The following is an 18,528-nucleotide window of genomic DNA, read 5'->3' on the forward strand; positions in this document are numbered from 1 at the left end:
GGATGTCTTAACCACTTAGGGACCATGAGGCACCAGGACCCCACTTTTATACCTGGACCCTAACAGAAGGATCCAGGACTCTAGCAGGCACGTTGTTCCCTCAGCAGCCTGGTCTCACAGGCCACCGTGGCCTCTTATTCACCTGCGAGAGAGAGCTGCATGTCAAGCTAATTTGAATATGAAACACAGAGCCAAGAAAATCAGGCAAAAGTCCTCAAACAAACCTATCGTTTCATCCAGTAGTCCCACTGGTAAAAGTTCCCTGCTGTTTGTTCTTTTCAGTGTGCCTTCAGTACACATTATCAAGGTCCATGGAGCCCACAGTCTAAACAGCACTGAAATATAAGCATAAGTGCAATGAATGTGACAGGTGAGGGCAGCAGATCCTCTGGGGTGGGGTGCCTGGGGCCTGGGTCCTAGAGGCACTGGCCGAGCTTGCGCCAGTTTCCGTGGGGAGCGTCCAGGGAACCCTGTGGGGCTCACGGTGGGGCAGGGCCCACCGGCCCGGTGGACACAGGACGCACAGTGCTGAGCGTCCGTAATAGCTTTAGGGGCCCACAGAAATGTCTTAATTTCTTCTAAAATCAGAAGGAAAACATGAACTTTAGGTTCAAGAAAATGTTTTAGTATACAATAATATATTCATCTTTATACCAATGCAATTGTAAGACCTGGCCTCCAGGCATTGTCAAGCGTTATTTTCTTCTCCTTTGTTGGTCCACCTTGTCATTCAAGGGAGGCCAAGGAGGCGGAGGGTGATTGCCTGGGCTGTACCTTGGCCTGATATCAGCCTGCTTGAGGCTGCCGTCGCCTCACCTACCCTGCTGACTCAGGAGGTCTGGGTGGGACCGTACTTTGTGTTTAACAAGCTTTTGCGGGTGAATCTGCTGCGTGGCCAGGGTTGAGGGCCTTGGCCTTCACCTGAGTGTGTCTGGGCCACGGTTGGGCAGATCTGATTTCCAGGACCCGGGCTCCCACCTTCCTGCAGGAGGGAGGAGCCCAAACAGTTGTTGGGGAAGATTCCAGGTGTGCAGGGTTGGGCTGGCCTGCACCCCATCTGCTCTGAAGAGGCACAAACGCTCCTTTGTCCTCAGCCCCTCGGGCCTCCCGGTCTTCCTGGAATCATTCTTCCTTTTGGCTTCTCCGTACCCAAGGTGCACATTTCCAGCTTCCTTCACCCAGTTTATCAGCACACACTTGCTCCACCCGAGTGCACGGCACTGGGATTGGGGCAGGACAGCTGACTGTGGGCCGGGCCTTCCCAGCATCACCTGACAGGGCACAGACGTGTGAATAGCTTATCAGAAAGTAAACTGGATAAGTAAGGGCTCCTCCACAAGGTGCAAACCCAGTGGGGATTTTTAAAAAAATTCCTAACATTTTATTTTACTTATTTTTGCTATTTTATTTTATTTTTTATTGAGCTATAATTGACATTAGTTTCAAGTGTACAACATAATGATTCAATATTTATATATAATGCAAAATGATCACAATAACTCTGGTTAACATCCGCTACCGTACATATTTACACAATTTTTTGTAATGAGAACTTTTAAGATCTACTCTCTTAGCACCTTTCAAATATGCACTACAGTGTTCTTTTGAGGTGCGGTAGACATAGCAGTGGATGGATCTAGAGGAGTGAAGGTCGTTGCTACAGGGAGCGACACCTCCAGTTGGGAGAAGGGTCTGGTGTGTGTGGGACAGGCTGTATCTGATGGGACAGGGCATGGGCTGTGTAGAGGGCTGTCGAGGGCGGAGGGGTTTAAAAGAGGAGGCTGCCGTGAAACAAACCGAGGAGGAAAGCGCGGGCGCCCCTTAGTGGTCACAGCCCTGGGGGCCTGCAGGGGCGACCACTCACTCAGTGAAGGCTTTGGAACCAGCTGTGCTTGGCTGGGGGATATTGCAGAGACAGCGCCTACGTGTGGAAGTGTTCACAATTCGCCTGTCTGCCCCTAAGATAGTCGGGAAATGTGATGGGGAAGCTTTTCCACCAATGACAGAATCAAAGATGGAATTCCTGGGAAGGGTGCTGATGGGAAATGTACAGAACCTGCATGAAGATGGAGTTAATGCAACTCCCAGCTAGGATCTTGGTGGATAACCTATCAGATATTAAAACATATTATAAATTTATAATGCTTTAAACATTTTGATTTGGGGCTGGTAATTGAAAGTGTATCCATGGAGCAGACTAGAAAGTCTGGGAAATAAGAGTTAATAGATTTAGTTAATATTTAACCACTAGGAAAACCATCAGGTTTCTCACTCATGTCAAACCCCAAAATGTATTCCATGTGGATTGCAATTTTAAATGTAAAAATGAAGTCATTAAATTTACTTCGGTTGAGAACTTAAGAAATGATGGGATGAGGAACATCTTTCTACATGTGATACCAGAGGCAGAAGCCACAAGGTCAAAATGGTTTTGTCTCACCAGGGGGAATCAAAACTTTAGTGTGCTAAAAGGAAAAACCCCCAAAACAAAATAAAAAGTCAGTTGATAAACTGAGAAAGAAAAACTCCTGCAACACGTATAGAAAAATACTCTTACATAAACAACTCTGATAACTGATATGAAGAACTCTTTTTGTGAATGAACTTGCCAATAGGAAAGTGGCTGAACGATGTGAATTCATTCACATAAGGAGAAATAAATGGCAGTAAATCTGAGAAAGTCAGTCGTAAAGTAATAAAATAGGTGCATATTAAAATTAGATACTATTTTTTGCCATCAAATTAGCAAAATTTGGGGTGTGTATCGTTTGTGTTTGTTTTCGTGAATGATGGTACTTGGTGCAAGTGGAGCCGTGTGGAAGATACAAGCTTTCTGTCAAGCAGTTTGGCAGTATGTCCCAAAACCCTTAAAAGAATTCACCCCTTCATCCTGGGGATTCCACTTCTAGGAAATTTTCCCAAGGACACAATTAAATCTGCAGTCAAAAGATTTCTATGCAAGGATGTTCATCACAACATAAGTTACAAAGATGAGAACTTGGAAGCAATTTAAACACCCAATAATAGGGAGTGAGTCATTCATACGCCAAGTGTGGTTGAACCCTTAGGAACATTTCCGAAGGATGCTTAGTCACAAGGGCACTTCGTGATCTAGGGCTAAATGAAGTAGGCGGGAGGGATGGTGGGCCGGGGCTGGAGGGGGAGCCGGGGACCCGTGGGAAAGAGCTGGGGGGCCAAAGTGAAGATGGGAGATGTGTTGGGAGAATAGGCCGGTCTTCACTTTTTTCAGAGCAGATACTGGGTGCAAGGCACTGTCATTTAGGTGTGATTTGGAGAACAGGAAAGTTTGAACCAAAGGAAGGGGTGCTGACACTGGGCAGGCTCTCAGAGTAGTGGACCGGCTTTCTGCCCTGGGGTCTGGGGTCCACCTGGCCCCTCCAGAGGCTTTGCTTCCGGGACTGAACCCCCTTCTGGTTGCACACCCTCCCCCCGCCCCCGAGCTGCTTGTCCCCGGCTCCTGTTCTCAGTGTGCCTGAAGGGTGGAGTTCAAAACTAAACAAAAACTCAGTATATACAGTTTTTTAAAAATCAGAATATAAAAACTTTTAAAAGAGGGATTGTAGTCTATATAAAAACAAGTTTAGGGCTTCCCTGGTGGCGCAGTGGTTGAGAGTCCGCCTGCCGATGCAGGGGCATGGGTTCGTGCCCCGGTCCGGGAAGATCCCACATGCCACGGAGCGGCTGGGCCCGTGAGCCATGGCCGCTGAGCCTGCATGTCCGGAGCCTGTGCTCCGCAATGGGAGAGGCCACAACGGTGAGAAGCCCGCGTCCCCCCAACCAAAAAAAACAAAAACAAAACAAGTTTATATGTTATTTGTGTGTGTGTATAGGGAGAAGATTGAAAGAAAACATTGTTTTGGGTCAGCTCTGATAAAATTATGGGAGATTTAATATTTTTCTGTATTTTTTCTTATAATCAGCATGGATGACTTTTTTTAAACAGCTTTATTGAGATGTAAGTGACGTATAATCTTCTGAACACATTTAAAGTGCACAATTTGATAAGTTTGGACATATTTATGTATCCGTGAAACCAATACCACAGTCGAGACAGTGAACATATCCATCACCCCCAGAAATGCCTCATGCCCTTTCTAATCTCTTCCCTCCATCCCCCTCCCTTCCCACTGGTCCACTCTCTGTCACTGTTACTCAATTTACATTCCCAAGAATTTTATATAAAAGGAATCATGCAGTAGATCCTCTCGTCTGGCCTCGTTCAGCCTGTAATTATTTTGTGATTCATCCATGTAGTTGCGTCAGTGGTTTATTCTTTGTCATTGCTGAGTAGTATCCCATCGTATGGGTACAGCACAGTGTTCTTACAATCCAATGAATTACTGTTATAATTAGAATCCCCATTTTTCTAGGTGTATCCTAACATTGGATGATGTCGTGGGAGTTTGGGCTCCTGCCGTCCGGCCCTCTCTGGAAGTTTGGGGCAGTTTTCCAGGCCAGTGCCCTGGGTGAGCCCGGAAGGGACACCTGCTGTCATTCACCAAACAAAAGGCTCGGCCGCGCCTTTGAACACTTGCACTGTATTCGGTCAGTGTTTTGATTTGGGTTCCAGGGAGACGGAGAGCTGGTTAGTAGACATTAGGAAGATTTGCCTGTGTGCTTCCTCTCGGTCATAGAGTTGGAGGGAACTGTGTCGAAAGAGCTTGACCTCTGGGACTTCCCTGGCGGTCCAATGGTTAAGACTTCGCTTTCCAATGCAGGGGGTGTGGGTTTGATCCTGGTTGAGGAGCTAAGATCCCACATGCCTTGCAGCCAAAAAACCAACATGTAAAACAGAAGCAGTATTGTAACAAATTCAATAAACCTGATGACTGCTGGACAATGCGCCGGACCGGCCCTGGGAGCAGCCTTGGGCTAAGATTCATCCTTCCTGCTCTCTCAGGGGTCTAAATTACAGGGACGAGACTGTCAAGAACGGAACCAGGAGGAAGGGCAAGTGGCTGTGTCCCCCCCGCCCCCCGCAGGAGTGCTGACTGCCGGGCGCGTGCACCCAGGGCAGCCCGCCTCCCCCGCGGACCCTCCAGCTTGAGCAGAGTTGATGAGGGGCCTGTGGTTCCAGGGCCCTGAACTGGTGAGCTCCGGAACCCGATCCCCGGGAGGCGGGAGGCGGAGGAGGGGTCAAGACAGGGCTCCACCTCCACCCCGCGACTCCTGGTTTTTAAAAAATCTCCTTGGAAGCGGACGGTAACCAACAGCAGGTCTGCCTGGACCACGTCCGGCCCGTGTAATCGGAGAGCTACCGTGGGGTGGAGACGGCACCCAGCCTCTGTAACCCGACGTGGGAGGGGTGAGCCCGGAGCAGCCCCGCCGTTTTCTGGAAGCGCCTGCGGGCTCAGCCCCGGACCTTTTCAGTTGCTGTGGTCCCGCAGCGGTGGCGGAGGAGCTGCGTCAGGGCTGGAGTCCGTGAAGCGCCTGGGGACAGGCCGGGGGTGGGGGTGTGTGCCGGTGGGGCTGCCCGTCCTTAGCATCAGGGGTGGGCAGGACCCTGCTGGTTTCTTGGGACCCCCCTCCCTGTGTGCGCCTTTTCTGCGCGTTTTCACTGGTGGCGTCCACGTGCGCGTGGGTGTGATGCCCAGCAGAGAGGGGCGCCGTCCCGCTGGAAACCTGGCTCTCGGACGCTTCCTGCCTGAGGTGGAGGTTCCGAGGCCGCCTTGAGTAAATGTCCGGGCTGCTGTTGGCACTGGCGGGGTTGCTGTGCGGTGCCGGAGGAGGTGGAGGAGGAGAATGACTTCCCAAGTGGAAGATCCGTTGGAAGAATTCCAGGACTGCAGGGCCCCCCTGTTGGTTCTTGCCTCCTCCCATAGCGTATTTAATCCTGAAAACAGCCCTGCAGTAGGGTTTGTTATGTTTATTCTGATTCTCGTGAGGCTCAGAGTGTGTAAGTAACTTGCCCGACCACATACATTGGTTAAGGTCCTTCTTTTTTTCTTTTCTTTTCTAAGAGTCAGACAGATTTCATTTTATTTATTTTTATTTATTTATTTTATTGGCGTATAATTGCTTTACAATGTTGTGTTTCTGCTGTACAATGAAGTGAATCAGCTCTATGTATATATATATATACATCCCCTCTCTCTTGGACCTCCCTCCCACCCCGCCCCCCCATCCCACCCATCTAGGTCATCACAGAGCACCGAGCGGAGTTCCTGTGCTATACAGCAGGTTCCCACTAGCTAGCTATTTTACACATGGTAGTGTATTCATGTCAAATCTAATCTCCCAATTCATCCCACCCTCCCCTTCCCCCCGCTGTGTCCGCACTTCCATTCCCTATGTCTACGTCTCTATTCCTGCCCTGGAACTAGGTTCACCTGTACCATTTTTCTGGCTTCCACATACATGCGTTACTATACGATGTTTGTGTTTTTGCTGCTGCAGAGCGTGCTCTCCATGACTCCTGGATGCCCAGACCTGCCCTCTGATGGGAGGTGTGGTCCTTAGTGACTAAGGGGCCCCCCACATCTGACCAGCATTCCTTGCATCTAAGCATGTCTGATACCTGCCCCTCCCCTCACTGCCCACAGGTTCCAGCCTTGAAACTCCCTGTTCCCCAAACCTCCCCAGAGGCTGCAGGCCTGTGTCCTCACTGCCCGTGGGCTGCCCACAGGTCGCTCTTCCCCCTCCCTCGCCTCCTGCGCAGAAGTAACTGTTCCGTGTTGCTTCCCCTCCGTGCTGTGTCGTACCCCCGCTACAGGTAGGGCGGAAACAGCCGACTCTGAGATTTCTTGATGGTGGAGACTCTGCCTGAGGTCCTGGGGACGTGGAAGAATAACGCAAAATAGGTGTTCAGGAGATGGTTTTGGAATTAGGTTGAGCTGAGCTTTTAGATGTAAATTCTCCCTTCTTTTCTGATCTCTCGTCTTTAAGGTTTGAGAACGTTGGCAATAGTGTGAGAATTTTCCACACTCCAAACGGGTCTCGATGGTAAACAGTAAGACAGGTTTAATTTTTAACTCCAGATTTTAACTCCATGGTTGTGTACCACGAGCATATGGCTGGACGTATCAAGACATCCATCCGTGGAGTTCAAAATCGGGGCTCGTCCCCACCAGTGTCATTTGTGGAAGTGATGAGAGGCCTCCCCGCCAGGCCGAGGACCCCTGGCCCTGAGCTGATGGGGTGCTCGTGGGCGCCTTGTGGCCTGTCTCCTGGCCCCTGCTTCTAGGCGCCTCAGAAATGAGTCAGAACATGTGCGCGTGGGCTTGTGCGGGTGGCAGGGAGCCCAGAATTAGCTCAGTTGCTTCAGCAGGGCTGCCGAGGGGAGGGGGCGGCCGTGCCAGTCGGGGGCAGGAGGCAGGCGGCCCCCAGCCGCCGCGGGGGGGCGGGGGCATCGCTCTCAGGAGCCATCACGGGCCTGGAGCGGGGACAAGCCTGTCTATGCCTGGCACACGCCCCGTTGCAGACGAGCAGTGGGTCGGAGCAGCAGATCTGTGCAAGCACAGCTGGTGTGAGCCCAGCGCCTGAGACAGAGCGGGGGTCAGACGGGCACGGCCAGGTCGCCCCTGAGGAGCAGGTGGCAGACAGGAGTGGGCATCGCCATGCTCGCTGTTGACCTCCAGCCCAGAGCCTTTACCTGCCTGCAGCATACCTGGGCCACGTTGTACCCACCCCGCCCACCGCCTGACAGCACGGCCCCCTCCTCCATTTGTTGTTCTTTTACTCTTTGCAGACTGCCTTTTTGTTCGAAGGAATGAGCAGTTAGCATGGCTATTTCAATCAATTGCAAAACGCTGTGGTCTCCCTTGCCCCTTTCCCGCTCTCCCCAATCCCGGGCACAGGTGTGTCGTCCAGGACGCTGGTGGCTGTCACCAGAGGAAACACTCCCGTCGCCAGTTAGGGCCAAACAAGGGGCGGGGAGGGGCCTGGCACGTGTGACACCACCGCATGAGTCAGCCAGCTGGGACAGTAAAACAGTTAAGCACACGTGTGTCAGTATTGTTCTCGAAAGAACATTTCTCCACTGTCACCTCTGCGGTTTTCCTGTTGCCATGTGAGACGCATGCGAGCAGAGCAATCGGTGTGCTTGGGGTTTCTGTGGGTTTAATCATGTGAACTGACGGTTTGGGGAAGAAAACAAAGCATCCACAGGTTTTCAGGGTGGCCCAGCTTTGAGGCTCAGCAGGTAATTTCTGCCTGGGAGTGCCAGCCTTGCCTTGGGCCCCAGCGCTTGGATTCAGGAGGCCACAGCGGGCCACCGGCACCCTGTCCCGCAGAGGCTCGGCGGCTCCCGTTCCTGCAGGTGCCTCCCCTTCTGGCCCTGGCATCGATCTGGGCATCCTCATGACGTTGAACACACCTGGACCTCGCACACTAAGGGGGCGGATCATCATCTGTGGGAGTCTGAGAGCAGGGACTGCATCCTGTCAGCTTTGGCCATCAGTGCCTGACCTCGTGCTCTGCCCACGGAGGCCCAGGACCCTCAGTCAGTGCTTGTGGGCCGGCACCTGGGGCTGCGGGGTACATCTGTGCAAAGTGTCCCATAGTCTGGAGAAACCTCCCCATCTATAGAGCCGTCTGTTTTTTTTTTTTCAAAGCACAGCTTGCACACAGCAGTCTTATTTGGGCCCACCATTAACTGCGAGGTGGGCAGGGCCAGAATTCACATGCCCCTTTGAGCATTAGGGACGTGCCTGTGTAGGAAGCAGAAGCACAGGCACTGTGGGTCTCCCGCCTCTCAGATAGATACCCGGCCCAGGTGCCTGGCCTGGGGACAAGCCCCCCCTACCCTGCCCCGGCCCCACCCAGAGCTCTGGGTGTAAAGACCCCCTCGGCAAGCCCCGACCTGGGGGGTCTTGGAGCACGAGTAGTTCCAGAGTTTGGACAACTTCTGTATTTTCCAGAACCGGTAGCCGAGAAGAGCGAAGTAGTTTGCAGTAGGCTAAATGTTGGAAAAATTATTTGGGGAAGATTTTTTTTTTTTTTAATCCCAATCCAGGTTTATAATGCCTGGCCAGCAACATCGGTGTGATATTCGTCCCATAGCTGCTCTGTGCGACCACAGCTACTGTGACCCCGGCCTGCCTCAGGCCCGAGGGGTTAGACGTACACTGCTGTATCCTCCACTTCCTGGCAGCCATAGAGGGTTGAAGACAACTTCTCAACCTTTCTTGAAAAATAAACGGTTTCTTAGATTTTTCTGGTTCTTTGTGTCCAGCAAGCTCACTGGAACCTGAGTCCTGAACACCCCTTTTGTCCGAGAGGTAATTGCATGCACCCTCGAGCCGAGCAGTTGACCTGTCTCACCTGATTTAATCTTCCTGTTGATCCCGGGCGTAGGCGCAGTTATCAGCTGCACTTTGCAGAAAATCAAACGTGTGCACTGGGGACAGACCCCTGCTGGGGTCCCCCTGTAAACGGGCCCAGGCCCGATGGCCTCTAAGCCCACACTCTGGCGGGGGGTGGGTGTGGGAGGGAAGCACACCTTAACCCTGACCCGTGTGGCTTCCAGGCTGCTCCTTGTTTGGGGAGAACGGTTGTCATGTGAGCCAGAGCTGACTCTGCTTCTGGGGTGTCCTCGGAGCAGTGGTTTGGGAAGCAAAGAACTACTCAGAATGCATCCTCAGAGAAAAATGCTGCCCTGCGCTGTTCGCAAAAGGTGTGCGGTGTGTCCTGCCTGAGGGTGGTCCTGACCCACAGCCCGTTGGCAAGAGGTCTCTGAAATCTGCTCCAGCAGGTGGAGCAGCTGCAGGAGGGGCTGGAGCCGCAGTGGGAGGTGGTGCCAGGCCGGTGGGCAGGGAACAGCATTCCCCCCTGCCCCCCGTGCGATGCTGGGGAGAAAGGACACGATGACAAGACGAGCTTATTGCTGAAGGGTGTTTTATTAAGCCCGGAGGGTTGAGAACCTGCACGGAATGCAGGCATTTCCTCCTTCAGGATTCAGTTACCCCTTTTGAAAGCCGCCAGAGCCCTGATACCCGTTCATTTTACTGTCGTTGTCCCTCAGCCATATCGCTGCCCCTTCATCATGCCCGCTGATGGGCTTTGGACCTGGGGACAGGTTCTGTGGGTTTGCAGGTGGCCCGGGAACAGGATTCCTCTGACCAAAAGGGAAGCAGGGAAACGAGCAGCTGGCCAGGTGGCTGGGGGCGCCCTAGCAGGTGGAGCGTTCGGTGCCAGGTCCATGCTCCCCCGGGGGAAACCGGCTCAGCCTGGCATCAGATTGCAGTGGGCCTTTGCAGGTCAGAGCAGGAATAAGCGGGAGGGAGGCGGCTTCCTCGTGCACGGCTGCTGTTTGCTCGTGTCACGCAGCCTGGCAGCTCATTTCCTTTGCATCCGCAGATTTCCTGAACAGTGGTTTGATGACAGTTGCCTGGGTCCAAATTGCATGGAAACATTCTGAACCTCCTCTGGGATCCTGTATCTAAGAATCATGACTGCTTTCTCAGACATTTAATAGGAATTCTTCCATACCTGCCCACCTCTTCTTATGAGCGGTAGCTCTTACATCACACAGCTGCTACATGTAAATCAGCAGACAATTGAACCAAATAAAGAAAATAACCTCATGAACAAGAAAGCCCCCCCTGAGAAGCCCAGGGAACCTAATGGGAATATTGTACGGGAAATGTAAGCATTTGCTACTGCCGTCTAGGGCTCTGGAAAATATGAATTTCGTGGCGTGCGCAGAAACCTTACACAGAAATTGCCTGACAGCCCTCCTCCAATCTCTTATGAAACTTTGCCGGAGAGTTCTCACAGGGTCTCTGAGGGAGCAGAGTTTCTGAAATGCTGATTCACTGTGTGAGGCTTAAAATCAGGACGTCTTTGTACAGCCCCTGCTATTAGCATCTGCATTATACTTTTAAAGATAGGGTTAGGGAAGTTTGGGGCAGTGAGCTTCCTCTGTGTAGACCTCTGAACCTTTAGGATTCTTCTGGCTGGTTCTGCAAATAGAGACTCAGTCCAGGCTGAGAGAAGACAGGTGAGGTGTAAATGCCATTCACTTCCGCACACATGGACTTGCAGTGGAAATTGTGATGTTCAGGCCGCTTCTCAAGTGGATTCTGGACGTTGCTGCTCTCCTGCAGCGGTGCCGGGGTGTGGAGGGGCTGGAGGGAAGGTCCTTGGATCTGTGAGCCGCCTGACACCCAAGCCTCGGTCTGTTGTCCGGGGCAAATGGCAGCTTGTCCCAGGGAAGGAAGGGGAGGCTCTTTCACGTATTTATCTGCCTGGTAGACATTCACAGCGATAGGGTGAGTTTGAGTTCGGGTTTTTCTTTGGGCTGATAACATCTTCCTGTTCCCTGACAAGCTGTTAGCGTGACAAGCCGTCCACAGGCTGTGGATGGGAGAAACCGTGGCGTCGTATAGCTGGGTGCTTCCCCTGATCCAGATCCCCATTTGTAGTGAGGGGCGGGCATTTGCTAAGAAAATAACTGTTGTTGGAGGGTTGACTTGGTCCTGCATTTGCGAGAGTAACAGCGTGTGACCTGTTTGCTGCCCCACAGCTGAAGATTTGGAAGTGTCTAAATGAGACCCAATGCTTGAGGGCGACCTCAGAGCTCCCCAGGTCACACACTTGGGTTCCTCTGCCCTTGTGGCTGGTTTCCCAGATGAGATGGCCCGTCAGTCCACTGGTTACAGCTTCGAATGGGAAAGGAGCACTGCCAGCTCCTGCTCTGGCTGTGGCTGAGCTCAACCAGAAGAACTATGGAAGGAGGTCCTTTTATTCCAGCCTTCCAAACTGCAGGTCTCTACTTGGTGTCAGAGATGAGAACCGGCCTCATGTTCCCATGGGTTTATCTGAAAGTACATTTTACTCGTGATGCCTTGCCGGATTTGCACAGGTGTTTAACAGGTGTCAAAGCATTCGCGTTTTCTGCTCCAAGAAAAGCTCCATCATCAATCTTTTTTTATGTGGTCTTAGGGTAGGTAGTTCATTTTGCAGTTTCTTCCATACAGCAGCCAGAGTCAGAATATAATCAGACTTCCAACCCCAGCCACAGTGGGATAGTAATTGCTGGATTTCCTCTTTTTCCAACAATTTTGATACAGGGCAAAATATATGAAGCAACTGTTTTCAGGAATGGAACAATGTTCAGTGGTCTGTGATCCAAATGGAAGCATGTGAGGCACGTTCCACATCCATCCTGGCTTTCTGTGGGGGAGTGCCTTCAAAACCAACACACAGGGCTTCCCTGGTGGCGCAGTGGTTGAGAGTCCACCTGCCGATGCAGGGGACACGGGTTCGTGACCCGGTCTGGGAAGATCCCACATGCCGCAGAGCGGCTGGGCCCGTGAGCCATGGCCGCTGAGCCTGCGTGTCCGGAGCCTGTGCTCCATAATGGGAGAGGTCACAGCAGTGAGAGGCCCGTGTACCGCAAAAAAACAAAACAAAAAAACCAAGACACAGGGGAGCAGAGACCAACAGAGAGATGGGCAGAGGAAACAGAGGTCAGAATTTGGGGGCGCTGAGGCATCCGGAATTTGTGGGGCACAGTGTACTGGAGACGAAGCTTCTGAAATCTTCAAAGTGGTCGCCTAGTCTTGCATAATACTAAGTTGTGTTTACACAGGACAGGGCTCCTTGAGGCTCAGAAAAGAACAACTACTAAGGAGCAAGTAGTGAGCTAAAACAGAGATTCTGGAGGTGACACAGTGCTGAGAGACAGAGCTCTAACCTGCCAGAGTGAGGAGCTCTTACTGAACAACTGAGGCCACAGAAAGGCCACACCTTAGGAATAGGGTTTCTTTAATCTGGAGTAAGGACCACGCTAAACCCACAATAACAAGACCTAAAAACAAGCCTCATCAGGATCAGGATGATATGCCAGTCAACTAACTGTCTGCCAGGATCAAACTCAACACTATTTAAACGAAGTGTTATCTACAATGTCCAGCATACAATAAAAACATCACTAGACACGTAAACAGTGTGACCAGGAACAAAGAGAAAAAGGTCACTAGATACACCCCCATAGAAACATAATGAGCAAGCAGATGGGAATTTCAGTAGGGAAATGGAAATTTAAGAAACAACCAAACAGAAATTCTACAACTGAAAAATACAGTATCTGAAATGAAAAATTCACTAGATGATTCAACAGCAGTTTGGGGACTACAGAAGAAAATATCAGTGAACGTGAAGGTCAATAGAAACCATTCAAGCTGAAGCACAGAGTAAAAAAAAAAAATTGAAAGAAAATGACCAGAGCCTCAATGTCACGTGAGAGATAATATCAAGTAGTCTAACGTCTGTGTAATTGGAGTTCTAGAAGGAGAAAGATGGGGCCAGAAAAACATTTGAGGAAATTTCCTCAAATTTGATGAAAAAAATCTCAACATACAGATGTTAGAATTTCAAGTAACCCAAGCAGGGTAAACCCAGAGAAAACCACACCTAGGCTCGCCGGAATTAGATTGCTGAAAACAAAAGATGAAAAGCAGCCGGAAGAAAAGACATACACAGTTGACCCTTAAACAATGTGAGCTTGAACTGTGTGTGTCCATTTATACACTGATATTTTTAAATAGTAACTACTACGTACGTGGCCCGTGGCTGGTTGAATCCGTGGATACATGGCTATGGAAGGCTGACTCTAAGTTATACACAGATGAACCCCCACGTTGTTCAGGGGTCAACTGTGTTACATATAGGGTGACACAAACAAGGATATAGTTGACTTCTTACCGAAAGCAATGCAAACTAGAAGACGTGGAATGCCATCTTTAAAGTTCTGGAAAAAAAATTATCTTTCAAAAATAAATGTGAAACAAAGACATTTTCAGATTGACAAGAGTTGAGAGAAATTGTTCCCTGCAGACTTACAGTGCAGGAGTCATTAAAGGAAAGTCTTCAGCCTGGAGGGAAATGCCACCAGATGGAATATAGATGCATATAAAGGAATGAAAAGTGCCAGAAATGGGAACTATGTGGTAAATATAAAAGAATTTGTTTTCCCAGTTTAAAATTTCTTTAAAAGACAATTGATGGTTTACTCTATGACATAAATCACAGAAAGATCCTTTTTGACCCGCCTCCTAGACAAACGGAAATAAAAACAAAAATAAACAAATGGGACCTAATGAAACTTCAAAGCTTTTGCATAGCAAAGGAAACCATAAACAAGACGAAAAGACAATGCTCAGAATGGGAGAAAATATTTGCCAATGAAGCAACTGACAAAGGATTAATCTCCAAAATTTACAAGCAGCTCATGCAACTCAATATCAAAAAAACAAACAACCCAATCCAAAAATGGGCAGAAGACCTAAATAGACATTTCTCCAAAGAAGATATACAGATTGCCAACAAACACATGAAAGGATGCTCAACATCTAATTATTAGAGAAATGCAAATCAAAACTACAATGAGGTATCACCACACACCCTTCAGAATGGCCATCATCAAAAAATCTAGAAACAATAAATGCTGGAGAGGGCGTGGAGAAAAGGGAACCGTCTTGCACTGTTGGTGGGAATGTAAATTGATACAGTCACTATGGAGAACAGTATGGAGGTTCCTTAAAAAACTAAAAATAGAACTACCATATGACCTAGCAATCCCACTACTGGGCATATACCCTGAGAAAACCATAATTCAAAAAGAGTCATGTACCACAGTGTTCACTGAAGCTTAATTTACAATAGCCAGGACATGGAAGCAACCTAAGTGTCCATCAACAGATGAAAGGATAAAGAAGATATGGCACATATATACAGTGGAATATTACTCAGTCATAACAAGAAATGAAATTGGGCTTCCCTGGTGGCGCAGTGGTTGAGAGTCCACCTGCCGATGCAAGGGACACGGGTTCGTGCCCCGGTCTGGGAAGACCCCACATGCCGCAGAGCCGCTGGGCCCGTGAGCCATGGCCGCTGAGCCTGCGCGTCCGGAGCCTGTGCTCTGCAACGGGAGAGGCCACAACAGTGAGAGGCCCGCATACCGCAAAAAAAAAAAAAAAAAAAAAAAAAAGAAATGAAATTGAGTTATTTGTAATGAGGTGGATGGACCTAGAGTCTGTCATATAGAGTGAAGTAAGTCAGAAAGAGAAAAACAAACAAATACCGTATGCTAACACATATATATGGAATCTAAGAAAAAAAATGGTTCTGCAGAACCTAGGGGCAGGACAGGAATAAAGACACAGACGTAGAGAATGGACTTGAGGACATGGAGAGGGGGAAGGGTAAGCTGGGACGAAGTGAGAGAGTGGCATGGACATATTTACACTACCAAATGTAAAACAGATAGCTAGTGGGAAGCAGCTGCATAGTACAGGGAGATCAGCTCAGTGCCTTGTGACCACCTAGAGGGGTGGGATAGGGAGGGTGGGAGGGAGACGCAAGAGGAAGGGGATATGGGGATATATGTATATGTATTGCTGATTCACTTTGTTATACGGCAGAAACTAACACAACATTGTAAAGCAATTATACTCCAATAAAGATGTTAAAAAAAAAAAAGACAATTGATGGTTTAAAGCAAAAATAATAGCAGTTTTACGGAGGAGTTTCTAATATGTAACAGTAAAAAGTATCAGAAAAAAGAAGAGGAGGGTAAATGAAAGAATACAGACAAGGAATAGAGAAAAACCAGTAAAAACAAAAGTTGGTTCTATAAAAGATGAGTGAAATTGATAAACTCCTAAGAAGAATATTCAAGAAAAACAAGAGGGAACCAAATTGCCAATATCAGGAATGAAAGAGGGCCTATTACTATACATCTTACAGACATTAAGAGGTTAGTAATGGAGTATTAAGAATTACTTCATGTCAATAAGTTCAGGAAAAAATTAGATGAAATGGACATAAATTCCTTGGAAGACCCAAATTATCAAAATTAACACAAGAAGAAAGTGACAATCTGAATAGCCCTGAATTTTAGTTTTTAAAAGAATAAAATTTGTAATTTAAAACTTGCCCGCAAAGAAAACTCCAGGCCAAATGGCTACAGTGGTGAATTTTAGAAAACACTTAAGGACGAGATAGCACTAGTCTTATACAAATTCTTTCATAGAGGAAGAGGAAAGAGGAAACACTTCCCAAATTTATGAGACCAGCATAACCATGATTTAGAAAAAGGAAAAGAAGTTACAGATCAGTATTTCTCATGAGCATAGGGACACAAAATATAACAAAATACTAGCACATTGAATACAGCAATGTTTAAAAAGAATAACACCTCGTGACCAAATGGGGTTTATCCCAGGAACGCAAGGTTGGTTTAACATGTGAAACTCAAGTGTAATTCACCACATTAACTGAATAAAAAAGAAATATTACCTGTTTATTAGATGCAGAAAAAAAAGCTTTTGACAAGTCTCACAGCCTACTTATCATTAAAAACTCTCAGCAAACTCAGAATAAAAGGAAAATTCCACAGTCTCTTAAAGGACAGCTTCCAGAAACCCACAGCTAAAGTCATTTTAAACTGTGAAGCATGGAATGTTTGCCCCTTGATCAGGAAGAAGCCAAGGGAGCCTGCTTACAACACTGTGCAGCCCAGCCCTGGAAGTCCAGTCAGTGCAAAAGGGCAGCAAGAAGAAATAAAAGGCAAGAAGGTTGGATGGAAAGGAAGAAGTGAAATTATAATAAAAGGCAAGAAGGTTGGATGGAAAGGAAGAAGTGAAATTATCTTTGTTTGCAGAAGGCGTAATTCTCAGTAATCTATGCAAATGCTACTAGAACTAATAAGTGAATTTAGCAAAGTCATAGGATACATGGTGAAGGTGCAAAAACTAATATTTGTGTATACTAGCAAGATTAATTGGAAAATGAAACTTAAATGTATGTCATATTGTGCCAGCCCTCTGCTTGGAACCTGCCGATGGCTTTTTACTTCCCTTAGAATAAAATTCAAAGTCTTGTCCATGTGCTACAAGGCCCTCCTTGCTGTGTCCCCTACTCCCCACCCAGCACCCAGCATGGCTCTGATCTCTCTTGATCTCCCCTTGATCCCTCTGCTTTGAGTTTGCTCCCCCCCCCCCACAGGTGCCTGCAGGCTCTTCCCCTCCACATCCCCATGGCTCACCCCCTCACTTCCTTCAGGTCTCCGCTCAACTGTCAGCTTCTCGGAGAAGGCCTTCCCATCACCTGATATAAAATAGCACTTCCTTTACTGCGCTTTGGGTTTTAAAGCCCTCACCTCCACCGGCATATTGGATACCTGTTTGTTTATTGTCTCTCTCCCCCTTAGAACAAGGACGCAGTCTTTTGTGGTTGTTCACGGCTGAATCTGCAACGCCTACCACAGTGCCTGGAACTTAGCGGTAGTCAGTAAATATTTGTTTTGTGAATGATTGAGAACAAAATGTAGTGCCGACAAGGACAAGGCCTGGGGGGTCGCCATACTGAAATGACAGTGGTTGGTACGGTAGGCCCTTGAGTTCACCTTGATCTTTTTTGAGAACCTGTGTAATTTTACTGTGAAAGCAACATTTCCATTCAAAATTGTGATGTCGTGCGGAGTCCTGAAGCAGGACAGGGCACCTCTTGTTTGCATGGCAACCCCTCATTTGCAGGATGCTTTCCTGGGCATTGCCACACTGGATGACACAGGGCCCGGTGGTATAGTGGATAGCGTGGGGAGATAGATTCACTTACCTGCCTACGGCCGTGCAGACAGACTGAAGCCAGGAGTCTGGATTTCAATCGCACGTTCCTTACCACTGTGTCCCATGATGGGAATCAGGCCCTCTAATGAGAGTTGTCGCGTGGTCATTTGTGGACGAGGCTGCCCCTGGGGTCTGATCTTCACGAGGATACGTGTTCTGCTATTTCAGTTCTGTGCACATGAGGCAGCAGGTGGAGGAAAAGAATTCTCCAGATTTTCGAGGTCTTTTGGAGGCAGGATCTGTGGGAAGAGAGACCAGGGCCGGCCCGACATCAGTCAGGCCTCAGATGTTTTCACTGTATAAAAAGGCACAGAAAGGGCCCTGCTGATCCTGGGGTGGAGTGAGGGTCCCACAGACCCTCCCGAGGGCTCTGGAATGTGGGTTGGCTTCAGCTGCAAAGAGGAGAGGCCTGGAGGGGCCTGTGGATGTGAGCAAGTCCACTGGGGCCCCACTCTTGTCACATATGCCACCTTGAGCTGTGGGAGAGGGGCAGTGGGGAGAAATAAAAGTGGCCTTTTTCTGCTCTGATTGAAATTTGTGTCAGTAAACACGGCAGATGAAAGACTGGGCATCCATGTGCCGTATCCCACTGTATCCTCAAAATGGACCAGAAAAATGCCTTCTCCACCTTCCCAGATGAAGAGGCAGGCAGAAAACGATCTTGTGGGTTTCCCAAGGTTATTCCCATGGTAGGTGGCACGTCTGGGGCAAGGACCCAGGTCTTGGGCTAGAACTCCAAGTGAGGTGCTATCCGGGGGACTTCCCTGGTGGTCTGGCGGTTAAGACTCCGCGCTTCCGCTGCAGGGGGCACAGGTTCCATCCCTGGTCGGGGAGCTAGTAATAATAAAAAAAAAATGCTCTCCGGGAAGGCTCCTACCAAGAGGCCTTGTGTGTTGAACAAATCTCCACGGGGAGTGAGTGGGACAGAGAGCAG

The 18,528-nt window shown here is 48.9% G+C and overlaps 1 protein-coding gene across 2 annotated transcripts in view; it reads left to right on the plus strand.

Moving 5' to 3' along the window:
• The window catches only part of CRACDL (CRACD like), a 121,357-nt gene that overhangs the window by 12,303 nt on the left and 90,526 nt on the right, over positions 1–18,528 (plus strand). Inside the window, exon 2 of one of the 2 annotated variants that reach the window (XM_033401831.2) lies at positions 4,922–5,110. The exons of the other annotated variant lie outside the window; for it this stretch is intronic. The gene's annotated coding sequence lies outside the window, so the exon portion shown is untranslated. The remainder of the gene's footprint in view (positions 1–4,921; positions 5,111–18,528) is intronic. 2 annotated transcript variants of the gene reach the window in all.

Source organism: Orcinus orca, chromosome 13, assembly GCF_937001465.1.
Source record: "Orcinus orca chromosome 13, mOrcOrc1.1, whole genome shotgun sequence".
In the NCBI taxonomy this organism is placed as follows: domain Eukaryota; kingdom Metazoa; phylum Chordata; class Mammalia; order Artiodactyla; family Delphinidae; genus Orcinus; species Orcinus orca.